General features: G+C 57.1%; 1 pseudogene; it reads left to right on the plus strand.

Moving 5' to 3' along the window:
• Positions 1–5,003: 5,003 nt before the first annotated feature.
• LOC111823331 lies at positions 5,004–5,205 on the plus strand (annotated as a pseudogene).
• The last annotated feature ends 7,117 nt before the right edge of the window (positions 5,206–12,322 follow it).

A 12,322-nucleotide genomic window follows, 5' to 3' on the forward strand; every position in this document is an offset into this window, starting at 1 on the left:
GGCAGCTTTCAAACTGCAGCAGCCACCTCCACCCACCTGGGCAGCTTCATCCCTTGATGCTGTGCTATGGTCTCCATTGCATGCATCAGTCCTCGAAAGCCTCTGACCGCCTGTCGTACTTGTCTCTCCATCAGAATGTCAGCCCTGCGTGGACAGGGATCTCGTCCTGTCCATTGCTGTATCCCCAGCACCGAGAACAATGCCTGACCCTTAGAAGGGGCTAACTTTTACCAAGTGCCTGGGCGAAGCGACAAGCAGACAGGCAGCTGCGTGGAGCACTGTGACCCAGTTCACAATGCCGCCCAGGCCCTGGGCACTGGCTAGCACTTCCGTGGATCACTACAGCTTCGTGGGAAATGCCTTCACCTCCTGATTCTGCAGACCAGGGACCTGAGGCTCAGAGAGAGAACAGACCTACTGAGTGCAGCCAGGGTTAGGCAGCAAAGCCCTCGTCCTTAACCGGGCCACCGGCTGACACCTCAGCACCCAGTGAGGTGGGCGCCATGGGAAGTTAGGAGTTGGGACTCAGACATATTGTTGGGTTCTGTTTGTAGCAATATCCAGAAGAGGGAAATCTATAGAGACGGAAAGCAGATTAGTGGTTGCCAGGGGCTGGAGGGAGGGGAAGTGGGAGAAATGAGTGAAGGCTAATGAGTACAGGCTTTCTTCGGGGGGTAATGAAAATGTCCTAAAACTGATTGTGGCGATGGTCGCACAACTCTGTGAATGCACTAAAAACCATTAGATTGTCCATTTTATTTTTAAATGTCTTTATTTTAGCTCCACTTTTTTTGTTGTTGTTGTTAATCCTCACCTGACGATATTTTTTCATTGATTTTTAGAGAGAGTGTAAGGGAGGGAGGCAGACAGAGAGAGAGAGAAACAGCGATGTGAGAGGGACACATCAATTCCTGACCCCAGGCTGGTGATCGAGCCTGCAACCAATGTACATACCCTTGACTAGAATCGAACCCAGGACCCTTCAGTCCATGGGCTGACGCTCTATCCGCTAAGGCAAACCAGCTAGGGCTTAAATTGTCCATTTTAAATGGGCAAATTGTATGTGAGTTACATTTCAGTAAAGCTGATATTAAAAAAGAGTTCTTGCCCTGGCTGGTTTGACTCAGTGGACAGAGCATCGGCCTGTGAACTGGGGGGTCCTGGGTTCGATTCCAGTCAGGGGCACATGCCCAGAGTACAGGCTCAATCCCTAGTGGGGTACGTGCAGGAGGCAGCCAATAAATGATCCTCTCTCATCGTTGATGTTTCTATCTCTCTCTCTCTATCTCTCTCTCTCTCTCTCTCTCTCTCTCTCTCTCTCTCTCTCTCTCCCTCTCCCTTCCTCTCTGAACTCAATAAAAATACATTTAAAAAAAAGAGTTCAGGTTCAAGGCTCTCTCTGCCCCTTCCCTGCTAGACACATTACTTCCCACACTCAGCTTTCTAACCAGTGAAATGGGAAAAATAAATGCCTCCTGGGGTTCATGTGAACATTAAATGAGATAATACTTGCCATGCTCCCCATTTGATCAAGGAGGAAACTTGGGCCCAGAGGAGGGAAGTGACTTGGCCCAGAATGCACAGCAGGTGGGTGACAGGTGAGGGCCTGGGGCCTGGTCTCTGGGCACTGCTTCTCCTTTTAGCATTAGGTGGACGGTCAGTGTCTGTGCACCTCCCCTCCCATCACCATCACCACTCTGTCCCATCTCCTGCCTTCCCTGGGGCTCTGAGGCCCTGTCTTCCCACTGCCCATGCCCGGGCACACTGAGGTATCAGGTTCCCCCAGAGCACAAGATGCCCTGTCCCCCAGCCCCCACCCTGCTCTCCTCCTGGGGCCATGATGCTGTCTTGCTTTTGCTTGTAATAAAGAAAATATTTCAGCTACCCTTCCACAGTTGCTTGGCAACCCCAAAGGAGGGTGGGGGGAGCAAAGGGGAGGAGGGAAGGGGGAGGACTCTGGAGCCAATCTGGAGACAAAGAGTAGGATTTGGGTGACATGGAGCCCGTTCTTAGTGCTAACCTGGCCTGGCTGGGATGGTGGGTGGGGGCGGGGGCTTCCTCCCACCCCAGTGTCTCACACCAATAAATATGGATTAGGGAAATGGGCAGAGTTTTTCCCACGGGCCTGAAAGGCCGCATCTGACCTTTCTACCCCCTTTATGTACCAACCTGACAGTCAGAGAGAGCAAAGAGCAGGACCCCTTGAGATGCCTCCCCCATGGCCTTCTGACTTGGGGAAACTTTTCACCCGCCTCCTCCCCCTGGCCCCAGCCCAGGTCACAGCCCTGCCTGGACCCTGTGAGGGACGACGAGGAGGAGGCTGGTTCTCAGATGGGAGTCAGTAGCCCCAGCCTCAGGGTCCACCTCAGGCCCTGCCTGCTTTGATGGCACAGAGCCAGGCTGGGGCCCCAGGTCAGCCTGGAAAGGCGCTCCCTGCCTCCTGTGCCCGCCTCTGTGCCCGGCTGCCCTGCCCACCTCTACCTGGAGCCTCCTCCATTAGGAGGCCTGTCTCCACTAGCCCCTCCTACATCCTGTGTCTCCTTGCCCCTCACTTCATGTTCCTCTTTCCCCACCACCCTCTTCTCCATTTGGTCTCCCTCTTTCCCTCTTCTCCTCTGAGGTGGGCCCCCTCTGCCCCAGTCCTCCTACTTCTGTGTCCCCCTCCCCCCCAAAAAACCCAAAAAACTAGGAAGCCCTTGAAGCTAATAGGAGGGTGTGAAGTGGGGAGGGCGGGGGTGGTGATCTCTCTCCCTGGTGCCCTGGCTCACTGGCCACCGGCTGGGGGTGGAGAAAGGCTGCTCTGAATGGAGTCAGTGTGGAGACAGGAAAAGCAAACACCGCAGCCTGGGCCACGCTGGCCTGTTGGGGCGGGGTAGGGGTGGGGGGACAGGATGGGGCAGAGGCCTGGCTCATCTCAGCCTCCCTCGAGCACCCCTCTCCTGGGCCCTGAGGGCCCATGGCTTCCTGGACTTGTGCCCCACAGAGTCCAGAAAGGGAGTGGGTTCAAGGGCTGGGGACAAGTTCTATTAGAGACATCTTCACCCGTTCCCTGCCCCACTGCCCCACCCCCAGCCTTCTTGCCCACCAGATGCCAGGAAAGTCTGTGCCCAGGAAGGGCTGTCTGCCACCTGAGGGCCTGCCTGACCAGCCCTTCTTAGCAGCAGGAACTAGGTGGGGAAGTCACCTTGTGCCAGAGACGGGTCCAGCAGTGCCATCCGCCTCCCCGGGACAAGGGGGACCCCAAGGTGCTCTGCCCAGGTGAGTGCTACACTGGCCCCACAGGCAGGCAGGGAGGGAGGGTGAGGCTGTCCTTATTGGGGCTCCCAGGGACCCCCGCACCCTCTTTGAGTCCCAGAGAATCTGGGACGTTTTCCACCGGACTGTCCTGCCGTCTGTCTGGGGTACACGTGACACTTGCAGTTTGATGAGGGAGCCAAAGAGATGATTCGAGAAACTGGAGGTAAAGTCAGGATGAGGGGAGGCAGGAGGGACTGGAGTCTGGGGAGCAGGACTCCTGGATTCCAAGCCAACCTTTAGACTAGACTTGTGGAAGCCCAGAGTCCCGTGATGGTCTCCTTTGAGCACTTCAGCTTCTAGAAGACTTTTGGAATGAGCTCAAGGGGGTTAGCATCTCATCCTGGGTGAGATGGTACTTGAACCATCTGGGACTTGAACCCACCAGGCCCCCTTAAGACGCCGAGGACAGCACAGTGTGTGCAAGGGATGCCGTGCTCGGCCCCCTCTCCTCCCCTCTCCACGGACAGCTTGGTCCCTCTGGATTTAAGGGACAGGCAGGCTCTGGACAGCACCTCCCAGGGCCTCCTCCTCTGTCTGTCCTCCCTCCAGGCCCCATGTGCAGGGCCAAGCATTCCTGCTCAGGCCCCAGGGAAGCCATGAGAAGCCACGGGTGGCCTCTGCCTTCAGATCCCAAAGACCAGGGCCCCCTTTGCCCTCAGGGTCTAACCATAGTCCCTCATGCTGTAATCAAAGCCCCACCCCTTCCTGGGAAGCAAGGTCAACAGCTGGCTGTATGCACGGCGTCCCCTGTGCCCATCGTGAGGTGTCCTGGCGGTGGGACCGGGCTGGGAGGGCCTTGCCGAATAACACCAGGCCACCCTCACCGAGGCAGGTGCTGTTCTAAGGCCTTCCAGGTACCTCACTGACGGTCACCACCCCCTATAAGGTGGTTCAGTCGTACAGATTGGAAAACTGAGGCCCAGAATGTTGAGATAACTTGTCCAGGACACACTCCCAAGAAAAATCGAGTTGGCTTTCGAACCCAGACCCTGGCTCCGGCGCCCTGAGTCCTTAACTGTTGTCTGTCCTGGCTCTGATGCCTAAGAGGTCCCACTAGAGGTCATTGTGTGGCGTCCCTGCATCTGGGTGTCTGTGCAGGCCCACCTCTGCTCACAAAGAATCAATCTCGCTTTTAAAGGCACCTGCTCCGAGGGTGGATTCCCCCTGGGGGTGATCAGACATTTATGTATTCATAGCCTTCTGGCTGGGGAAGAGGCCCTCCCCCCCAGAACGCAGCAGCGTCCAGCTGCCGCCGTACCTCCCGCTCCTCCCCACTGCGGTGTCATCAGAAGGGAACCAGCCCTGCCTGTGCCTCGGCTCCACACCCTCCAGCTGTGTGGGCCTGGGCAAGTGACTCAACTTCTCTGAGCCTCAGTTTATCAACTGTGAACTGGGGTTCATGATACACCAGCTTTGTGAGGTTGGTGAGGACTGAATGTTAAAAGGGGATGAAAAGACTATACCGCCCTGGCTGGTTTGGCTCAGTGGATAGGGAGTCAGCCTGAGGACTGAAGGGTCCTGGGTTCGATTCTGGTCAAGGGCACGTACCTTGGTTGCAGGCTTGACCCCTGGCCCTGGTTGGGGCACGTGCAGGAGGCAACCAGTCGATGTTTCTCTCTCTGTGTCTCTCCCCATCCCTTCCACTCTCTAAATATCAATGGGGGGAAAAAAATCCTTGGGTGAGGATTAACAAAAAAGAAAAAAGAAAGAAAAGACTATATAGCTTGTTACTGGAGAAGTTTCTCTGAACGGTTAGAGCGCCGGAAATCAGGAGGAGGAGGCACAGTGTTCTCGCCTGAGTGTGAAGCTGGCTCTTGGCGTCGCTTCTGCCCTGTCACTTGCCATGGATAGTTCATCGTTCTTCTCTCCCTGCGGGAGAGTACCGGAGGAAGATGCCGTCTGAGTGGTCTCCATCGTAGTTTAGAAAGGATGAAGGCCAGAGAAGGGTCGGTGACCACAGTGCCTGGTACCTGTGACATGCTCAGAATGAAGCAGTGAATACTCCTCTCCATCATCGGTCTCCATCATCATCATCGACCCACTTCTGCCTGCAAGGTCGGAGCCTGCAGCTTTTGGCCTTATAGTTTAGCCTCCTGATTACAAATAGGGAAACTGAGGTCCAGAATGGGAACTTGCAAATTGGTGGTGGAGCAGGAAGCAGCTCTCCTCGCTCCCCGCCCCCCAGTTCCCACTTGGGTCCCCATCTCTTCTCCTTCGCTCCTTTCCCACCTCTGGCCTCCTCTGGGGTGCCCAGGGTCAGGCCTTGGCACCCATCCACCAGGCAGAGCCCTGCCCGGGAGAGCAGGGAGAGAGCGAGCAGAGCTGGGAGCAGTGGGCTAGGAGCCCCGGCTGCCTGCTCAGCCCTGGCTCTTTGTCTGTGGCTTTGTGATGGTAAGTGCTGCTCCTAAATCAGGTCTGTGACACTGTTATTGTTGCCCAGGGCGCAAAGAGTCTAAACTTTTCCCCTGAGGTCAAGAATGTGGCCAGTCCCCAAGCCGCCCCGGAGCAGGGGCCTGGGTGGCTGGGGGTGGGGCTGGGGCCTCACCCTGCGCTAGGTCGAGATGTGGCAGGGAGGGGGTCAGCGGGAACAAAACGCTTTGAAATGCCTCCTCTCCATCACTGCCAACATTGTCCGCTGCCCACGGGGGGCCTGGCACCGCCTCGCCGGGGGCTCCGGGCCCCAGCCCTGGCCAGACCCGGCCCCGGCATCTGAAAATGGACAGAAGGTTATTGTCCCTCCCTGCAGCCCTTTGTCTGCCCCAGTTCCAGATGTCTAGGCTGGGACCAGGGAGCTGACCCATGGTGGGCAGGGGGAGGGGACAGAGGAGGGGAGCACGGGTCACTGCATCCTGAGGGGTCATTCCCAGACCCTGAGATCCCACCCAGCCACGGCCAGTCACCTTCTGGGCTGTCTGAGTCCTGGGATTGTCCCAGGTCCCTCATCCCTCCTCCCTTCCCCCAGGCCAGGGTCCAGCCTCAGGAAGGAAGGCCCTGGGGGTGCAGGAGTTAGGAGCAGGGCGCCTTGGGATCCCCATTCGTCCACCTGGTAACTATGCTCTTGGGCAAGTTGTGCCCCTCTCTCAGCCTGCTGTCCCCTGTAGGTGCCATTGTGCCAGGATCCATTCATTCACAAGGTAACCACAGAGCCCTCCTGGATGCCAGCTCCGTGCTGTGCTGGGCTCAGTGGTGGGTGGGCCACTCTGATCCTTGCCCTTTGTGGTTAATGGACGTAATAGTAAGGGGTTAACATTCCCACCCACTTTCTCGACGTTGGGTACCGTGCTGACAACCACTGGACCTGCGTTATCTCATTCTTTTCACAACAAAATTGAGGAGGCAGTAGGTACGGTTCTTGGTTCTTGTATCTGTTTTCCAGCTTTGGACACTGAGACTCTGAGAGGTAAAGTCTCTTGCCCAAAGTCAGGCTGCCAGGAAGCAGCGGAGCCGGGATCCGAGCCCAGGCTGACCGCCGCCACGAGAGGAATGATCTGCTAATAAATACTTGGAAGGTGTTGAAGGCAGAGCCTGGCAAAGCTGCAGACTCAGCCTGTGCGAGCTGTGGACGGTGTCCATGCCATTCCTCAATGTTCCCATTCCACAGATGGTGCTACTGAGACCCAGGCCGGGGAAAATAGTCTGGGGTGAGGAGCTTGGGGAAACGTAAATAGCAACACCTACAGTGATTCTGCAGCCGCCAGGGTCAGCCAGAGAGAGGCAGGCAGCCCCGTTTCAAACCCCAACTCTGTGTGGGCTTGGCTAGCTGACAGAGTCCCACCCTTCGGTGTCCTCATCCGCAAAAAGAAGATATCCCCTACTCCACGGGGTTGTGGTGAAAATTCAATCAGATTATACATTTAAATGCTTAGCACCGTGCCTGGCACACAGCAGTCATTAATGGTAGCTGTTCTTACTGTTGTTCCAAACGGGGTAACATTTATCCTTTTGAACCTTCCTCTCACCTGGGGTCACCTGAGGACAAGGCTCTGTTGAGGGGGTGGGGGGAGCTCGCAGTTGTTGATGGGGGTGGGGATAGCAATGCTTGGTTTTCTTGGGGTCTCTACAAGTCATGTGACTAGATACTCCTGCAGATCGGGGTGGGGGGGCGGGCAGAGGGATGGGCCGGGAGGGGAAGGGGCTGCCTGGGCCCAGAGGAGTTAACAGCTCCAGGCCCTGGCCCAGCCAGGCTGCCACGCTGCAGCCGGGCCACAGCAACGGTTTTAGCAGGAGCCAGGGCTGCTTCCTGATGGGCAAAACAGCTGGCGGCCGGGGAAAACAGCTGGCCTGGCCCCAGCCCCCTGAGGACAGCTCCACATCTCGGGGCCCGGGAGAGGCCGGCCTGGCCAAGAGGGAGTCCTTTGGAGAGGGTGTGGGTGTTGGGTGGGACTAGGGGATGAGGGCGCGCAGGCAGATTCCTGGAGCAGAGGCCGAAGTATGCTAGGTCTAAGCCGGAGTGGACAGGGTGACTCCAGCAGGATTGGGGGCTCAAGTAGGAAAGATGAGGAGCAGGGGAGCAGATGGGGGGCAAGCCTGTGCTCAGCCCTGGGTCCTCTGGGAACCGAGCTCGGAACCTGAGTGGGAGGGAGCCCACGCGGGGCTCCGAGTCTCCTATCTGCTGAGCTGCACCCAGAACCAGAAGTGGGGTGTGGGCTCCTCCTCTGGCCACAAAGCAGGACAGGGGCCCAGAGAGCCCCCAACCCAGGCGGCATGAAGCTGGCAGCTGGTAAGAGAGAGCTCCATCCCAGCATCCCTCAGCTGCGCCCTATTCCCAGCCTGCTTGGGACCCCCAGCCCTTGAGCTCTGGGCACTGGAGTACCTCCAGGCTGCCCCCACCCACGGGCAGGGAAACGGCACCTGAGGCCTCACATGAGGTCGGGCAGGGTAGGCAGAGGGTTAATGGGCGTGTGGCCAGAGTCCACTGGACCGGAGTCGCCTGCCTGGGCTCTTGACCCCCGAGTCCCACAGACTAGACACCCCTAATTTCTCTCTGACCAAGGGGTGTCCTCTAGCCCCCCATCCTAACCTCCAGGAAGAGGGGGTTGGTCCCCACTTGTGTGTGCCAACCTCTGCGCTCCTCTTCCTGTGAAGGCCAGTGGGCAGGCCTGGGAGCGGAGGCTCCCAGCGGGAAGAAGGCCCTGGGGAGGGGGACAGCTCTGGGGTCTCTAGTTCCTGATGCCACAGTGAAGCCTAAGGCTCTGGCGCCACCAGCTGGCCTTGGGCAGCACTGCAGTGGCTGAGGGATGGGAGTGAAGATGCTGTGGTGGGGAGAAACCCAGAGCTCAGCCAGATGTTGGTCCAGGAGGGCCTCTGTCCTCTTCAGACAGATGGGCCCAGTATTTCTCCAGGTGTGTGTCCTACCCGACCTGGAGGACGAGGCCTGAGGCCCACAGAACAGCAGCTTCAAACATTAGCCGGCTTCAAAATCACCAGGAAGCTCATTGGTTAAACCTCCACTCCCGAGTTTGTGATCCAATAGGTATGGGGAGGGACTTAGGAATTTGTATTTCTAACAATTTCCAGGTGAGGCTGCTGCTGGCTGATCCGGGGACCATAGATTGAGAACCGCTGTTTTAGTAACGCTGTGAATTTGGCCCAATGCTACCTTTAGAGTGTGTCTTATTATTCTGTTCTGGAGGGCGGGAGAAAAGATTGGGAGTGGGATTACAGGTGCTTGATCAGCTACCTACACAGTGTCTCATCCTCTTTCTATTGCCCTCGGGCCTTGCTCTGGGGCTGGGGATAAAATGGTGCTGAAGGCGGACAGGTCCTGCCTCAGAACTCACAGCCAGGCAGGTCTGGTGTTTGATCTTTCCACCCGCAAGTCTAAAGTCCGTTCAAAACAAGGCCTCAAACAGAACCTAATATATATTCCACCTTCTGGGGTCTTCCCCTTTCAGGAACTAGTCCAGCCCAGTCCCAAACCCTGTGGCTCATCCTGATTCCTCGCTCCATCTCCACATCTGATCCGGTTACACACCTCAGCCCCGCCCACCCACCGCATCCCTCCCTGTGCCAGGGTCTCCCGGCTGCCATCCCTGCCCCCATTGGCCACCCTCTGAGCTGCAGCCAGAGCAATCTTTTTTTTTCTTCCTTAATCCTCACCCGAGGATACTTTTTCCATTGATTTTTTTAGAGAGAGTGAAGGGGAGGGAGGAGGGAGAAAGAGAGAAAGAGAAACACTGATGTGAGAGAGACACATCAATTGGTTGCCTCCCACATGCACCCCAGCCAGGATGGGGATGGAGCCTGCAACTGAGGTCCATGCCCTTGACAGGGAATTGACGCTCTGACCACTGAGCAGCCGGCCAGGGTGAGAGCAATCTTTTTTTTTTTTTTAATAGATTTTATTGATTTTTTACAGAGAGGAGGGAAGAGGGATAGAGAGTTAGAAACATCGGTCAGCTGCCTCTTGCACGCATCCTACTGGGGATGTGCCCGCAACCAAGGTACATGCCCTTGACCGGAATCGAACCTGGGACCCTTGAGTCTGCAGGCCGACGCTCTATCCACTGAGCCAAACCGGTTAGGGCGAGAGCAATCTTTTAAAAGACACGTCATCTCACTCCTTTGGTTTTCCCCTCCAATGTCTTTTCATTGCACTTTTTTTTTTCTTTTGCACTTTTTTAAAAAGGCCTGGGTGGTCCTCTCCTCTCACCACACTCCCCTGGCTCACTTCCCTCCAACCACCCCAGCCTCCTGGCTTGTTCCCACCACAGGACAGTGACCCCATCTGCTCCCTCCACATGGAACACTGTCCCCCCAGAACCCCTGGCTCCCCTTATGCTCTGCGATGTCTTCACTGACACCTCGACTCAGTGTTACCTCCCACCCCAGCTGCTCTCTGTTCTTAGGAACCTGTTTCACTTTGTTCACAGCATCACTGTTCTTTGAAACAACCCACTAATTTATCAGCTGTTGTTTGCTCTCTATCTCCTCTCAGCAGAATGTCTTGCGTGCCCCAGTACCTCTGCTTGCACCTAGCATGGGTTCCACAAATATGCTGAATGCATGGGGTTATATAGGATGCCATGTAGGCTATGTCCCTCAGACATGACCTGGGGGAAGACTTTCCGGAGGAGGGAAGTTTAAGCTGAGGCTGGAGGGCCTGTAGGAGTTGGCCAGAAAGACCAGTTCAAGCAGAGGAACAACCAAAAAGGATGTGGGACGGTCCTAAAGCATGGAGTGTTCTGGAAACTGCACATGGTCCAATGTGGCTGGAGCAGTTGGAGAAGTCAGGAGGCCATGCAGGCCTCGTTGCCCCTTGAGGGGTTTGAGCTCTTTGCGGAGGGCAATGGGCAGCCCCCCTTCCCCATCAAGCATGTTAATGTCAGGCATTTTAGAAAGGGCCATTGGGTGCAGAGTGGCTTCCAGGGAGAAAGCCAGGGGGTGGGGGGAGCTGGGAGGTGCAGGGGCCCAGGTGAGTGGCCACGTGCAGGAGACGTTGAGGAGGTGGTCTTCCCAGGATGAATGGGGTGAGGGATTGGGCTGAGAGAGGGGGGTTTGTGATCAGTGGCACCAGGGCTGCAGCTTGCGGGACTGGGTGGGTGGAGGTGCCATTCGCTAGTGTTGGGAGGCCACCAGAGAGGGAGCAGGTTTGGGGAAAGGGCTGAGGTTCTGTTTTGGACAGATGGGATTTGGGTCTAGGTGGGCAGTTTTCCAGCAACAGGGAGTGAGTAGCTGCTCCATGTGATCAGCTGCTGAAGAGCGCCCTCTTGGGTGAGGAAGAAGGGCCCATTGGGGGCAGTGGCCAGGGGGATGTTGGTCTCGGCAGGAGCCGTTTGGCTGGAGCAGCCTTGGCCTATGTCAAGTTCTGAGTGGGGATGAGGAAGCAAGACAGGGAGCAAAGCAGCAATTCCCCTCCGAGAAGTTTGGAAGGAGAGAGAAGTAGGGCTGCAGCTGGGGGCCAGCAGGCAGCTTGGTGTTTTGTATTTTACGTTGGGGAAGATTAAAGTCCTTTGGAAAGTCGGAGGAAGGATCCAGAAGAGAGGGAGCTTTGTGATCCCGGAAGAGCAAGGGGATGGCATTGGGAGCCCAGGGGTGGTTCTGTCATGAGGAAAGGGTGCCTATTCCATTGTACCAGGTGGTGAGAGCAGAGGCTGGCTTAGGGGCAGGAGGTGGAAGGTTTGGAGGCTGGAATGGGAGTTCCCAGGTGATGGCTTCTCTTTTCTCCAAAAAGTAGGAGGAGGGAGAGGCCTTATGCCTTCCATTGCAGGGCCATTGGCTGGGAGTGGCCCCACCTGGACGGAAGCTTCCACTGGCCTGGTGGAGGCTCTGCAGCCAGGCTGAGACCTGGGCTCCAGGGTTCAGGGCCCCCACATCCTGCCCCATCACTAGGCAAGCCCATTCCTTGCCGGGCCCCCACCCCTTCGCCTCTGGGTGGACATAGTGTGCACAGGCCTAGCCCTCCTCCCTGACCCTGGGAAGCAGGCTTTCCTGGTGGGTGGGCGGGTGGTGAATGGAAGGGAACCTGGCTTCCTCCCCAGTCCTGTCTTCCAGCTCATCTTAAAAGAGCCTGGAGCCCTCGCTAGTTTGGCTCAGTGGATAGAGCCTCAGCCTGTGGACTGAAGAGTCCCAGGTTCAATTCCGGTCAAGGGCACGTGCCCGGGTTGCAGGTTCAATCCCCAGTATGCAGGTTCAATCCCCAGTAGGAGGCGTGCAGGAGGCAGCCGATCAATGATTCTCTCTCATCATTGATGTTTCTCTCTCTCTCCCCCTCCCCCTGGAGACCCCCTTCCATCTCAGCGGGGCCTGGACCCCAACTCTGCCCCAGGGAAGGCTGTGTCCCCAGGGGCTGTGCGGTGCCTCCTAGCTCCGCACTCAGCCTAAGAGTGGACTTTGCTCTCTTAAAGGATCGAAGCAGCGCCGGTGCCGCGACAGAAGCGAGGGCGATGACGCGCGGGAGACGCCAGGCTCCGACCGCCGCGGACGGCGCGCCCAGGTCAGGAGGACCCACGCGCCGCAAAGCTCGCTCCGGGCCCACGCGCCGCCTCGGGCTCCGCGGATTCCGCCTGCGCCCGCCAGAGGGCGC

The sequence above is a fragment of the Myotis lucifugus genome, unplaced genomic scaffold (genome assembly GCF_000147115.1).
Source record: "Myotis lucifugus unplaced genomic scaffold, Myoluc2.0 scaffold_465, whole genome shotgun sequence".
NCBI lineage: Eukaryota > Metazoa > Chordata > Mammalia > Chiroptera > Vespertilionidae > Myotis > Myotis lucifugus.